The 14,247-nt window shown below is 40.6% G+C and overlaps 2 protein-coding genes across 4 annotated transcripts in view; one reads left to right on the top strand and one right to left on the bottom strand.

The window, feature by feature from the left end:
- The window catches only part of LOC309709922 (uncharacterized protein), a 322,961-nt gene that overhangs the window by 302,441 nt on the left and 6,273 nt on the right, over window positions 1-14,247 (top strand). The window lies entirely within an intron of this gene.
- lrrtm4l1 (leucine rich repeat transmembrane neuronal 4 like 1) overlaps window positions 1-14,247 on the bottom strand; it is a 90,042-nt gene that overhangs the window by 2,726 nt on the left and 73,069 nt on the right. The gene's annotated exons all lie outside the window — the stretch shown is intronic.

The following is a 14,247-nucleotide window of genomic DNA, read 5'->3' on the forward strand; positions in this document are numbered from 1 at the left end:
ATGAACAGAGTCAACTTTTTGGTCATGCTCTCAGCAGTTGTCTTTCTATCCATGTTAATTCTCTGATAGACCTGGTGACCTGTGCAGAGTGCACCCTGGGGGATAAGTGCATGGTCACACCTAAATACAGGGATAATAAAAGGCTCATTTCTATCACACAGCACATTGGATACACTAGAAAAAGTAAATTAGAAATCATCACAGGTGAATAATTTGGAACAGTTTAAATGTCAGTGCTTTCCCACAGGTCAAGTCAACCTTGTTGAGATGCTGCAAATAAGTAAGAATTTTGTTTGACATTTTACTCTAACCTGCTATGAACTGATCTCCACACGGAAAAAAAAGGCAAAGGCACACTCAACCTCCTTATCCAATTTTGCCTCTGAGCATTTTTTTTCTCAGACCCTTTACAACTTAACCTTTAAAAGAGCCTATTTGTGACTTGGCTACAGGTAAATCCACATTGCATTAATAAGAAAAAAAAATGCTCAGAGTTTTGACAGGCTAAGCAATTTCTAAAGCTTTCTGAATCTGCTCAAAATTATTCCAGCTCAACTTTTTGCTGCTCAAGCTGAGATTGTTGTCAGTGTGAAGCAGATCTCTGTAACAAAGGGCTCAGACGAGTATGCCCCGAGCAGAACTTTGATTTAAACGTTATCAAACAGGCTGACAAGTCTTCACTCCACTCTTTATCTACCTCTCAGGTGGATGTGAAAGAAGTGGAGACAGCTGCACAAATTGTCATACCTTAGACAATTTCAACACAGCACAAAAACAGAAACAACTTGCAGCAAAACCTCAGACTGTGCATCTCTGAACACATGTGTAGCAACACAGAGACAAAGTGCACAACTCTCTGCAGACACACGCCTAAATGGAAGGAAATAATCCTATCAGGTACTGTGCCATCAGATCATCCACTCAGTAATTTCTGCCGTTAATCAGTATTGCAGACTTAATTTATCACATTGCAAACAGTATGCAGAATATGAGTGTCATTTGTTCATCTTGTAAAACATAATCAAATCCTGGCACGGTGTACAAGTTACTTTATACAGATTTATAAAAAAATACAATTATATATGCATAAACAAGCACTGAATTTCAGCCATCAGTCAGCAAGATATATGGAAAGGTCTTGAATAGATCTTCATAAATATGCATATAACAGATGTGCCTGCAATCCTGGTAGATTCACAAATGCACTCAGTTGATATCCTCCCATGCATCCAATTGGCACATATCATTTTTAAGTTGCTTTAGTGTGCCTATAGTTGCTGCTGTGGCTACAAGCCACTTTGACACTTACAGTAACTCTATCCAAAGTCTGTTGTTGCAGATGCCTTCTCTGTTCTGCACCCGGGGCTGTTATTGCTTTTGCTGCTGCTCTCCTGCTCTGTGCATTGATGGGCAAAGAGGTCCCCTAACAACACATCACAACCAAATATAAATTGATGCAGAACTGTAGTGGTCCTGATTACAGTTTGCACAGTCTGTACTTTGCATTCCAGAAACAACTTGGAACATTACAGAATGTGGTCAGAATGGCTGTAATTTTAATCTGTATTCAAGAGCTATTCTTCACATAACTTGCTGAGTGATGGCAGAAGTGAGGACTGATGATAAAAGCCCACAATTTCCACATGTTAATTAATGAGCTTTATGTTGTTGTCTTGCATTTGTGCACTGCAATTATGCAAAATGTCCTCTTTTTAGCACAGTGCAGACTTTCCTTCACGGCTACTGACATCTGAGCTGAGCTATTGCAAAACTCATTATGGTCCTTCAAGATGATTTTCTTGAATTGCTTGGGCAAATGAGTGCTATTGTAATAAACACTTAAGCTTATACCTCTTCAAACACTTCCAGTGCAAACAGCCATTAAATGGTCAGTGGCTTCTAAAGCTATACGTTTTATATCCTCACATGCTGGATGTCTAAGAATATCTTTGTTTCCAGACTCCATCATTCAAATCACTTCTACTGGTGAAAAAAGAAAAGATCATTAACGTCCTTCACAGCAACAGTGAAGGTTGTCCTATCCCCCACCTCAAAAAAACAAAAAACAAACAAAAAAAACAGTGAAGGTTGCCGTTACACAGCAATGAAGAAGTTTTGTCACCAGTCATCAGAAAAACGGACTTCACTTAAGCAGTTAAGTATTTTCTTATTGTAGAAAAATGACATTTTTTTCTCTCCTGTTGCTTTCCCACCATTGTTTAGCAGGACAACTGGAGAGCAATGCTGACCTTTTTTTTTTTTTTTTTTTTTTTTAAAAACCATAGCAAAATGTATTTGCAAGGGCATTTGACTTCTTCACCTGCTTGTTAAAACCTCTGCAGGAACTACTGGTATATTCAATGAAGCAACACATACGCTGGTGTGCTTTCTTTTTTCTAGTAGCTTTCCCGGAGTTTAAAACAGGTGGGAAAAAGCTCAATAAATTCTATATTCAGGGGTCCCTGCCTCCCACCACTGAAAAATTGCAATATGTGGTAGAAGTGTAGCTGCTGTTTACTTACAACTGAAAATCACAGAGAACCTATTTCACTGTGCCACACACACACACACACACACACACACACACACACACACACACACACACACACAAAATCTCCCCCACATTGCAGCCCTTTCCAGGCATCTGAACTGACAAACTTAATGTCCACAGTAAAGCCAGTAGGCGATAAGATAGTCCAAAAGAGAATCCAAAAATTTGAGGAAGATTTCTTTTTTTTTTTTATCATCCAAATGACACGTCTACTTTGTCATTTTAGATCTCTTGCCAACCCATAACCATCCACCCTCTTGGATGCTTGTGCAGTCCTGCTAGTTGTTCAGAAAAGAAGACATAAGAAGCTGGCGTTGATCCTGGTGGTTTCAAAATGGACAGTTCCCCCTGAATACACAGACAGAGATGGCTTGGCTTTTGTAGCACCAACCTCATCAGTCCCCCTATACAGATTTACTGGGGACAGAAGTGATGTGTAGGGTTCAGCCTCTCAAGGAGTAACATTGTGAATAGGCCTGGCACAGAAATCTAGGGCCGTCTGCTGTAGTGGCATTACTTAGGGCGATTGTGGCTCAAGAGTTGACAGTTCGTCTTGTACTCGGAAAGTTGCAGGTTTGACAGTCTCGGTCGTTGTGTCCTTGGGCAAGACACTTCACCCGTTGCCTACTGGTGGTGGTCAGAGGGCCCGGTGGCGCTAGTGTCCGGCAGCCTCGCCTCTGTCAGTGCGCCCCAGGGCGGCTGTGGCTACAATGTAGCTTGCCATCACCAGTGTGTGAATGGGTGGGTGGATAGGTGGGTGAATGGGTGGGTGGATGACTGAATGTAGTGTAAAGCGCTTTGGGGTCCATAGTGACTAAGTAAAGCGCTATAAAAGTGCAGGCCCTTACTTTGAAACACAAAGCATGTCCCCAAAAGTAGTACTGTATGAAGGCTCATGATTTATTCATAGTGAATCAAGTCCCACATTCCAACTCATGTACTAAACAGTTGTGGCTGATATTGTTGATAAGTATCCCCAGTACTCTACTCTACTCTAATCTTTTACTGTCACTCTCGATAACAGTGAAATTAATTTTCAGATGAAGCCTGCTTGTACAAGAGTATTCCATAGTCAATGTAAGTATGACTTAATAATTTCTTGAAAAAGTATGCATACAACCAGGGCCCATAAATGTGAGCCCTTTGCTTGTAAGCTTTCTTTTTTGAGTAAAATAAGTATTGCACTACTCTACACAGCTATGAATAAATTCAAGATAGCAAGAAGGTTTCTGGGTTTCAATCTGCTGGCTGGGGCTTTCTGGTGTAGAGTTTGTATGTTTCCCCTAAGCCTGGATGGGTTCTCTCTGGATATTCTGATTTCCAACCGCAGTCTAAAGATGTGTATACAAGGTTAAGAGTTGATTCTTAATTGGTCATAGGTGTGAATGTGGTTGTCTCTATGTATTAGCCCTGTGATGGACTAGCAACCTGTCCACAGCATACCCTGCTTCTCAACCAATGACAACTGGGCTAGGCGCCAGCCCCACTGTATGCCTAAATTGCATTAGTGGTTAAGAGTTTCTATGGCCTTCTGTATTTGATTAGCAGTGGGAAATTAGTTGTTCCAAAAATGACCAAGTTGTTAAAGTGTGTACAGATGTATTTATTCAACGTTTGATAAACAGTTCTTATTTATCTCTATGTATTTATTTTTGTGTTTTGTACTTTCTGATCTTGGCACAAAAATCAAATCCATGGTGAAAGTCATGTTTCATTTCATCTGACATTGTAAGATTTGAAAATAAAGGTTAATTATATTTGAGCCTGCTGGTTTTGAATGATCAGTTATATTTAATTTCAGTATATAATTTTAACAGTCTAAAATACGTGTGGATGAATATTAGATTCAGATAGAATGCAATGCTAAAATCTTGACACTAATTTAACAGACTGAAAAGACTTCAAAAACAGCACAAAGGGGATGCTATAATAAACCGCAGAACATTTTTGTAGTTTTTTTAGGCTACAAATACATCTAATCTAGTTCTAAAATCATAATTTGACAACTACTAGGCCTACAGTTTTAATAGTATTCAAACCTTTAATCAAGTTTTTTGAAGGCAATATGAGTTTCCAAGGATTGTTTTATGATTTTCATCATGGACTGACAGGTGTTTTAATCCAACCTTTGAGCAAGCTTTCTACACGCTGTGAAGTGCTTTCATATTAGGCTTGCTTCTGTCTTTAGTCTCTGTTCACTGACATGCGATTGGTTTTTTCAGCATTTGGACCTCAGTGTCAGAAGAAAGCCAGTACAATAATTTCATTTTAGAGACCTAGCGAATCCAAAGTTTCCAGTCTAGTTCCAAAATCCTCTCTCTCTTAACTTTCACACCGACCCACTGCATAACCCCCATCTCTGTGGGTTTGTGACTGCCGATTTCAGAATTCCTATATCATATCTTGCGCACACGCACACACGCGCGCGCGCACACACACACACACACACACCTGTAAAACCTATATTCTTGATCACTAGTTAGGATTTATAATTGACACTTTATGTTGTGAGGGAATGTACTGGCTGTGAGTGCTGTGAGAGTGATTTGTGTTGTGTATATTGGCTGTATGGTTGCTGGTGTTTTTGTTACTCATTCTTGCAGAATATTATCTGAAACCATGCTCTGTAAACAAAGTGCTGCCAAATGACTTCATTATTTGGCTATTTGATTTGTGTTAGAATCATAGTTGCAAAATCATATGGGTGCAGGATGAAAAGAGGATGGGTTTCCATTAAAGTTAAAGTTAATTCTGAAAAAAATTCCAGATAATCAACAAAAGAAAATGTGACTTAAAATGCATTTCTTTGAAAATATCAGTCCTCTGTAATATGCTATTTATATTCTCTCTATATATGCTCTGTGGTGGGCAGATGTCAGTTTCTATTTCACAAAAGTATTCTATTAAATGTTTTGGAATTAAAGTCCACTCAAACATAGTCATACAATTGAATGACAAGCAGCTTCACAACCACTTATATTGCCACCTATTATCTTGGGACAAATTAAGCGGATAAATGATCCCGAGTTGATTCCAGGCATTTGGAATCAGAAGCTGCCAATTTGTATTTGGTAGCTGTTCACTGGAACTCTCTGTGAAGAGCTGTATAGTGATGAAATACAAGCGAAGGAGGACATCTTTAGACCAAAAGACAAAGAGATATAAAAACTGTAGGAGTAGAAAAACAATCTGGTGCAAAGAAGGGAAAAAATGGAATGAACTTGCCAGCTGGTTAACACCCAAAGGCCTGGAAGATCATTAAAGAAAACTAAAGTGAATGATCACAGAATCCTTTGGCAAAGTCACTGTCAAAATCTGCAATTGATAGATGCTCTCATGTATGAAGTCCAGAGAATTTAAGGTTATTCCAAGTGGGGGGAGGGGGGGGGGAACCCCAGACAAAAACCTATATATTTCAAATTAGGTTGGTTTGTATAATTGGATAATCTGAGAATGTGGGACTATGTACATAAATGGAAATAATTCCTAAACAGTTAACACAGTACTTTTGTTAAAGCACTTTAATTGATCCTAAAGTTCTGCATTTAAATCATGCCTTGATTGTTTACCACAGAATTTGGCTGTGGTATAAAAATAAAAATGTATAAAAATGTATAAAAAGTGTATTAAAATGACCTGAAAGAGCCAAAAACAAAACAAAACAAAAAACCCCCAGACAAAATCTATTCTATTCACTCATGTACCCTAATTAAGGTGGGCTTATTCATTCCATCTTTTTCTCACCCTCGTTCTCTTCTCGTGCATCTGAGGTCTGAAGCAGCCAGAGCTGCACCTAGGCAGCTGCCCAAACCACAGCTGTTCTGATTTTGACACACAGCGCATTCTGTGTGTCAAAATCAGAACAGGATAGTGCTCAGTTAACCTCCCCACAGCCCTGTCTCTAACAACCTTTCTGGTTGGAAATCCAGCTTTGCAGTGTCGCTCAGAAGACACACAGCCGCTGCTGCCTGTTTTTTTTTTTTTTTTTTTTTTTTACACAACTGATTGTTCTTTTTCACAATGGAATGTCTAATATTTTAAAAATATTCATTTATGCAATCAAATTTAGAATATACAGTGGGGCAAAAAAGTATTTAGTCAGCCACTGATTGTGCAAGTTCCCCCACCTAAAATGATGACAGAGGTCAGTAATTTGCACCAGAGGTACACTTCAACTGTGAGAGACAGAATGTGAAAAAAAAAAAATCCATGAATCCACATGGTAGGATTTGTAAAGAATTTATTCGTAAATCAGGGTGGAAAATAAGTATTTGGTCAATAACAAAAATACAACTCAATACTTTGTAACATAACCTTTGTTGGCAATAACAGAGGTCAAACGTTTACTATAGGTCTTTACCAGGTTTGCACACACAGTAGCTGGTATTTTGGCCCATTCCTCCATGCAGATCTTCTCGAGAGCAGTGATGTTTTGGGGCTGTCGCCGAGCAACACGGACTTTCAACTCCCGCCACAGATTTTCTATGGGGTTGAGGTCTGGAGACTGGCTAGGCCACTCCATGACTTTCAAATGCTTCTTACGGAGCCACTCCTTTGTTGCCCGGGCGGTGTGTTTTGGATCATTGTCATGTTGGAAGACCCAGCCTCGTTTCATCTTCAAAGTTCTCACTGATGGAAGGAGGTTTTGGCTCAAAATCTCACGATACATGGCCCCATTCATTCTGTCCTTAACACGGATCAGTCGTCCTGTCCCCTTGGCAGAAAAACAGCCCCATAGCATGATGTTTCCACCCCCATGCTTCACAGTAGGTATGGTGTTCTTGGGATGCAACTCAGTATTCTTCTTCCTCCAAACACGACGAGTTGAGTTTATACCAAAAAGTTCTACTTTGGTTTCATCTGACCACATGACATTCTCCCAATCCTCTGCTGTATCATCCATGTGCTCTCTGGCAAACTTCAGACGGGCCTGGACATGCACTGGCTTCAGCAGCGGAACACGTCTGGCACTGCGGGATTTGATTCCCTGCCGTTGTAGTGTGTTACTGATGGTGACCTTTGTTACTTTGGTCCCAGCTCTCTGCAGGTCATTCACCAGGTCCCCCAGTGTGGTTCTGGGATCTTTGCTCACTGTTCTCATGATCATTGTGACCCCACGGGATGAGATCTTGCGTGGAGCCCCAGATTGTGGGAGATTATCAGTGGTCTTGTATGTCTTCCATTTTCTGATGATTGCTCCCACAGTTGATTTTTTCACACCAAGTTGCTTGCCTATTGTAGATTCACTCTTCCCAGTCTGGTGCAGGTCTACAATACTTTTCCTGGTGTCCTTCGAAAGCTCTTTGGTCTTGGCCATGGCGGAGTTTGGAGTCTGACTGTTTGAGGCTGTGGACAGGTGTCTTTTATACAGATGATGAGTTCAAACAGGTGCCATTCATACAGGTAACGAGTGGGGGACAGAAAAGCTTCTTATAGAAGACGTTACAGGTCTGTGAGAGCCAGAGATTTTCCTTGTTTGAGGTGACCAAATACTTATTTTCCACGAATAAATTCTTTACAAATCCTACCATGTGAATTCATGGATTTTTTTTTTCACATTCTGTCTCTCACAGTTGAAGTGTACCTCTGGTGCAAATTACTGACCTCTGTCATCATTTTAAGTGGGGGAACTTGCACAATCGGTGGCTGACTAAATACTTTTTGCCCCACTGTATGCTGACAGACTGCACTGTGCTTCTATTAGTCAAAGCCCGTCCAATCAGGCTTTTTTATTTACAGTCTATAATTATATAGAATTTGATGCAGTTGACAATATTGTCCTATTTGTCTTAAAGGGCTTTTTCTGTTAGGGTAAGGAAGTTTTCCTTTAACTCTTCTCTGACCTTTGGGGTTCTGCAAGGCTCAATCCGAGACCAGTTATTATTCTCTTTTTAGATCCTTGCTTTAGCCAGCATCTCAATCTTTTTTTTTTTTTTGGCATTTCTTATCATTTTTATGCAAAAGACATTTAGCTGCATATGTCTTAAGCCTCACCAGCTGGATATGCTGTCCAACCTAGTTCTCTTTTTATCCCAGATAACTGACTGGCTCTCCAACAATGACCTTGTTTTAAATTCCAATAAGACTGAGGTCATGATTATGGCTCCTCCTGAAAAGCTTTTAAGAATGAGTGCAGTGATTGCTTCCTTTTGTTCATCTGCGAACTCCAGTGTTCACAATCTCAGTGAAATATTTGATCACATTCCTCTCTTTCTCTCACTTAGGGGACACTCATTTGGGAGCTATAGTCTGTTCCCCTGAATTGGAGGAAATTGTTCATGCATTTGTGTCATTGCATCTAGATTACTGTAATATCCTATTTACCATATTAGATAAATCATCTCTTTCCCACCTCTAAGCGATACAAAATGTTACAGCCACGCTCATTACATAATCTAGCAAACAAGTTGACATTACCCTAATTTTATACTTTCTATATTGGCTTCCAGGTATTTTGAGAATTAATTTTAAAATTCTCATACTTTCAGTGGTGGGAATGAGAATCAGCACCTCCAAATCTGAGGCCATGGTCCTCAGCCAGAAAAGGGTGGAGTGTTCACTCCGGGTCAGGGACGAGACCCTGCCCCAAGTGGAGGAGTTTAAGTATCTCGGGGTCTTGTTCACGAGTGATGGGAGAAGGGAGCCGGAGATCGACAGATGGATTGGCGCAGCGGCTGCAGTGATGCGGCCGCTGTACCGGTCTGTTGTGGTGAAAAGAGAGCTGAGTGTAAAAGCAAAGCTCTCAATTTACCGGTCAATCTACGTCCCTACCCTCACCTATGGTCACGAGCTGTGGGTAGTGACCAAAAGAACGAGATCGTGAATACAGGCGGCGGAAATAGGTTTCCTCCAAAGGGTGGCTGGCCCCTCCCTTAGAGATAGGGTGAGAAGTTCGGCCATTCGGGAGGGCCTCAGAGTAGAGCAGCTGCTCCTCCACATCGAAAGGAACCAGTTGAGGTGGTTTGGGCATCTGACAAGGATGCCCCCTGGGCGAGGTTTTCCGGGCATGTCCCACCAGGAGGAGGCCCCAGGGCAGACTCAGGACACGCTGGAGAGATCATATCTCTCAGCTGGCCTGGGAACGCCTTGGTGTTCCCCCGGATAAGCTGGAGGAGGTGGCTGGGGAGAGGGAGCTCTGGGCTTCTCTGCTTGGGCTGCTGCCCCCGTGATCCGGCCCCGGATAAGCGGAAGAAAATGGATGGATCATACTTTCATACAGAGCATTAAATCGACTAGCTCCAGACTATTTATCTAATCCTAACCCTAACCTACTTCTTATTAAACACACCATTGACACCATGGTGTGTGACCATTGATTAACAACCACTGACCAAAACCCACTGATCAATGGCCGTGAGTACCATTCACAGAGAGTTGGGGAATGGCTGCAATCACAGCATTGTAAGATGGCAAAAGATGTACCATTAGGCCCCCTCCTTGATTCAGAGATGGTCTTTCCCTTTTCACGTAAATGGCCTCCTTGACTCCGCACTCAAACCAACGTTCCTCCCTGTCCAAGATGTGTACATCCTCATCATTGGAAGAGTGTCCACTGGCCTGTAGGTGTAAATAGACTGCAGAGTCCTGGCCTGATGAGGTAGCTCTTCTGTGTTGTGCCAGGAGGATTGCCAGGATTTATACATCGGGAAAACCAAACAACCTTTGGCGAAGCGGATGGCACAACACAGAAAAGCTACCTCATCAGGCCAGGACTCTGCAGTCTATGTACATCTACACCGGTCAATGGTTGTTGATCAATGGTCATGAGAATTTGCATAATTAACATTAAGGAACTGACCTCCCAGCCCATTGTTCTTTCAGTGGGCTGGTTTCAGTCATTATGCAAATGTCTGTTTATAAGATTGGGGAAACCTTCAGTCTCAGCTGACTGCAGAAGTCACTTGGATGAGTGACGAAACGTTTCTCCCACAAAACGCTACGTCCAGATGAACAGAATCAACTTTTGCAGAGATACATTCGACTCTGTGGACTCGTTCAAAACTTTAACCAGGCCTTCTTTTTTAAATCCTTTTTGTTTTTTTTAAATATGGTTTTGTATTCCTACTAAAGTGTAATTCTATTAGCTTTCATATTTTATTGTGGTTACTCCTAACATTTGCTTATTTTATTGTAAGGCACTTTATGTCTGTGAAAAATATTCTATAAATAAACTGTACTGAGTTACTTATAAATGAGTAAATAAATAAATAAATAAATAAATAAATAGTGTTTGTGTGTGGATGAAGTATGCGAGAAAAAGAATTTAAATCCATGTATTTTTACTGAAAAACAAAGAAAAGTACAAGTAATTTTAATGAAACTCTGAAAACAGCGTGGCAAACTCACACAACTCTTTCTCTGCTTGTATATAATTACATAGAAAAAACCTACTAAAAAAAACACCATCATTAAAAGCTTCATAATTATAAATGTTTCTCTTATGCTACATAGGCATACCAGTGAACAAATGAGCACTTTTAAGACTAAGTCCTGGTCTTTTCAAGAACACAGGTTACATGTCCAGAGCTGAACCTACTTTCATCCACCCCCCGCTAAAGCAGTTATGTTTTTAATTAGGATACTAATTAGCATTGTGCAAACATGATGTAATTAGTTTGCTCTCAGTTAGGACAGCTGGAAGTAACACAGACATATGCCTGCCACACTCAAAAGGATCACAAGCTTCTTGCTCCACTCAGAGCACCAATTACCCTGTTCTAATTCTCCGCCCTGTTTGTGTGAAGTTGCACGTTCCCTCAAAGTCCCTCAAAGGCAGGCAGACAATATGAACTTCACAGAATGTGCCAATTGTGAAATATAAAGTTAATGAGACAAAGGATATAGTTTAATTTTAAGTTATAAGTTTATGTATGAAAATAGCCACTCTTGTGTGTTCATGTACATGAATGGAACACCTCTAACCATCAACAAGGCAGGAAAATTAAAGCACCACAACCAGGCATATTTTTACTCAAAGAAAAACAAAGAACAAAACACAATAACAATTAAACAGGGGAGCTCTTTCTGGGGAGCTAATGCCCATACAGTGGGGCAAAAAAATATTTAGTCATCCACCGATTGTGCAAGTTCCCCCACTTAAAATGATGACAGAGGTCAGTAATTTGCACCAGAGGTACACTTCAACTGTGAGAGACAGAATGTGAAAAAAAAAATCCATGAATCCACATGGTAGGATTTGTAAAGAATTTATTCGTAAATTAGGGTGGAAAATAAGTATTTGGTCACCTCAAACAAGGAAAATCTCTGGCTCTCACAGACCTGTAACGTCTTCTGTAAGAAGCTTTTCTGTCCCCCACTCGTTACCTGTATGAATGGCACCTGTTTGAACTCATCATCTGTATAAAAGACACCTGTCCACAGCCTCAAACAGTCAGACTCCAAACTCCGCCATGGCCAAGACCAAAGAGCTTTCGAAGGACACCAGGAAAAGTATTGTAGACCTGCACCAGACTGGGAAGAGTGAATCTACAATAGGCAAGCAGCTTGGTGTGAAAAAAATCAACTGTGGGAGCAATCATCAGAAAATGGAAGACATACAAGACCACTGATAATCTCCCACAATCTGGGGCTGTCCAGGCCAATCTGTCCCACAATCTGTCCAGGCCCGTCTGAAGTTTGCCAGAGAGCACATGGATGATACAGCAGAGGATTGGGAGAATGTCATGTGGTCAGATGAAACCAAAGTAGAACTTTTTGGTATAAACTCAACTCGTCGTGTTTGGAGGAAGAAGAATACTGAGTTGCATCCCAAGAACACCATACCTACTGTGAAGCATGGGGGTGGAAACATCATGCTATGGGGCTGTTTTTCTGCCAAGGGGACAGGACGACTGATCCGTGTTAAGGACAGAATGAATGGGGCCATGTATCGTGAGATTTTGAGCCAAAACCTCCTTCCATCAGTGAGAACTTTGAAGATGAAACGAGGCTGGGTCTTCCAACATGACAATGATCCAAAACACACCGCCCGGGCAACAAAGGAGTGGCTCCGTAAGAAGCATTTGAAAGTCATGGAGTGGCCTAGCCAGTCTCCAGACCTCAACCCCATAGAAAATCTGTGGCGGGAGTTGAAAGTCCGTGTTGCTCGGCGACAGCCCCAAAACATCACTGCTCTCGAGAAGATCTGCATGGAGGAATGGGCCAAAATACCAGCTACTGTGTGTGCAAACCTGGTAAAGACCTATAGTAAACGTTTGACCTCTGTTATTGCCAACAAAGGTTATGTTACAAAGTATTGAGTTGTATTTTTGTTATTGACCAAATACTTATTTTCCACCCTGATTTACGAATAAATTCTTTACAAATCCTACCATGTGGATTCATGGATTTTTTTTTTCACATTCTGTCTCTCACAGTTGAAGTGTACCTCTGGTGCAAATTACTGACCTCTGTCATCATTTTAGGTGGGGGAACTTGCACAATCAGTGGCTGACTAAATACTTTTTTGCCCCACTGTATATTCTAAATTTGATTGCATAAATGAATATTTTTAAAATATTAGACATTCCATTGTGAAAAAGAACAATCAGTTGTGTAAAAAAAAAAAAAAAAAAAAAAAAAAAAAAAAAACAGGCACAATCGGTGGCTGACTAAATACTTTTTTGCCCCACTGTATAAGCTCTTGATCTCTACAGCATGAATACTTACAAAAAGCCCTCAGTCTGACTTTCTTTCTGGAACAAAAACAAATACTCAATCCTCTTATTCTTTAGGAACCAATCGTATTTCTTGGTTAATAATTTGCAACACTTATTCTGCATGAACATGACAATATAAAAGCCACTGTGAACAAAGATATCTGTAGATGGTTTGAAGTAATTAGGGTGTCTGTGAAGGTTCTCAGTCATCCAAGTAAGCGTAGTCTAAGGAGCTTGTAAAGAAAAGCGTCTGGACTTCTTTAAGTTGCTTGAAGACGTTCCACCTCTCATCCGAGAAGCTTCTTCAGTTCTAGGGTCAAATGGTGGAGAGTCCCAGATTTAAGCTCTGTGGGAGTAACCCACAGAGAGGGACAATGGACCCCCTAATGATCTTCTACCTAATGACATGAGCCAAGGTGTGAAAATGGGTGTAGGTCACAATCAGCCAAGGTTTCGGGTGAACTCATTGTGAAACCTAGCCCCACCCAATAATGTGATTTCTGACCTCAGGAAATCACATGATAGGGTGGGTTAGTCCCACAGAGCTTAAATCTGGGACTCTCCACCATTTGACCCTATAACTGAAGAAGCTTCTTGGATGAGAGTTGAAACGTCTTCAAGCAACTTAAGCTTGAAGCTTTTCTTTCCAAGCTCCTTAGACAAGTAATTAGGATGCTCTCTTTATATAACAGTGTTCAGTAGAAATAAAAGGTATAAGGTAAAATAATAGACTCTCCACCAATGACTTGAAATTCATCCATTAAGGACCTCTAATTTAGTTTTTAGCAAGGTCTGTCAAATGTGACTTGTTGCTCACAGTGCTACATAGAAATATTGGGATCTGGGCAACTACACATACTGTATATAAAGCAAAAACAGAGTTTGTACAAATGTAAAAGAACAAACAAACAGCAACTTTGAAGTACATATTTTGAAATAACCTTGTAATTTCTTTAAGCACCAAGTAGTTCTTGGACAATATTCAAAGAAACTGTCTGCCTTTTGTTCCATTCTGTGTCTAGATGATTCCACACTGCT

The sequence above is a fragment of the Aulonocara stuartgranti genome (assembly GCF_965226115.1).
Source record: "Aulonocara stuartgranti genome assembly, chromosome: 7".
Classification (NCBI taxonomy): domain Eukaryota; kingdom Metazoa; phylum Chordata; class Actinopteri; order Cichliformes; family Cichlidae; genus Aulonocara; species Aulonocara stuartgranti.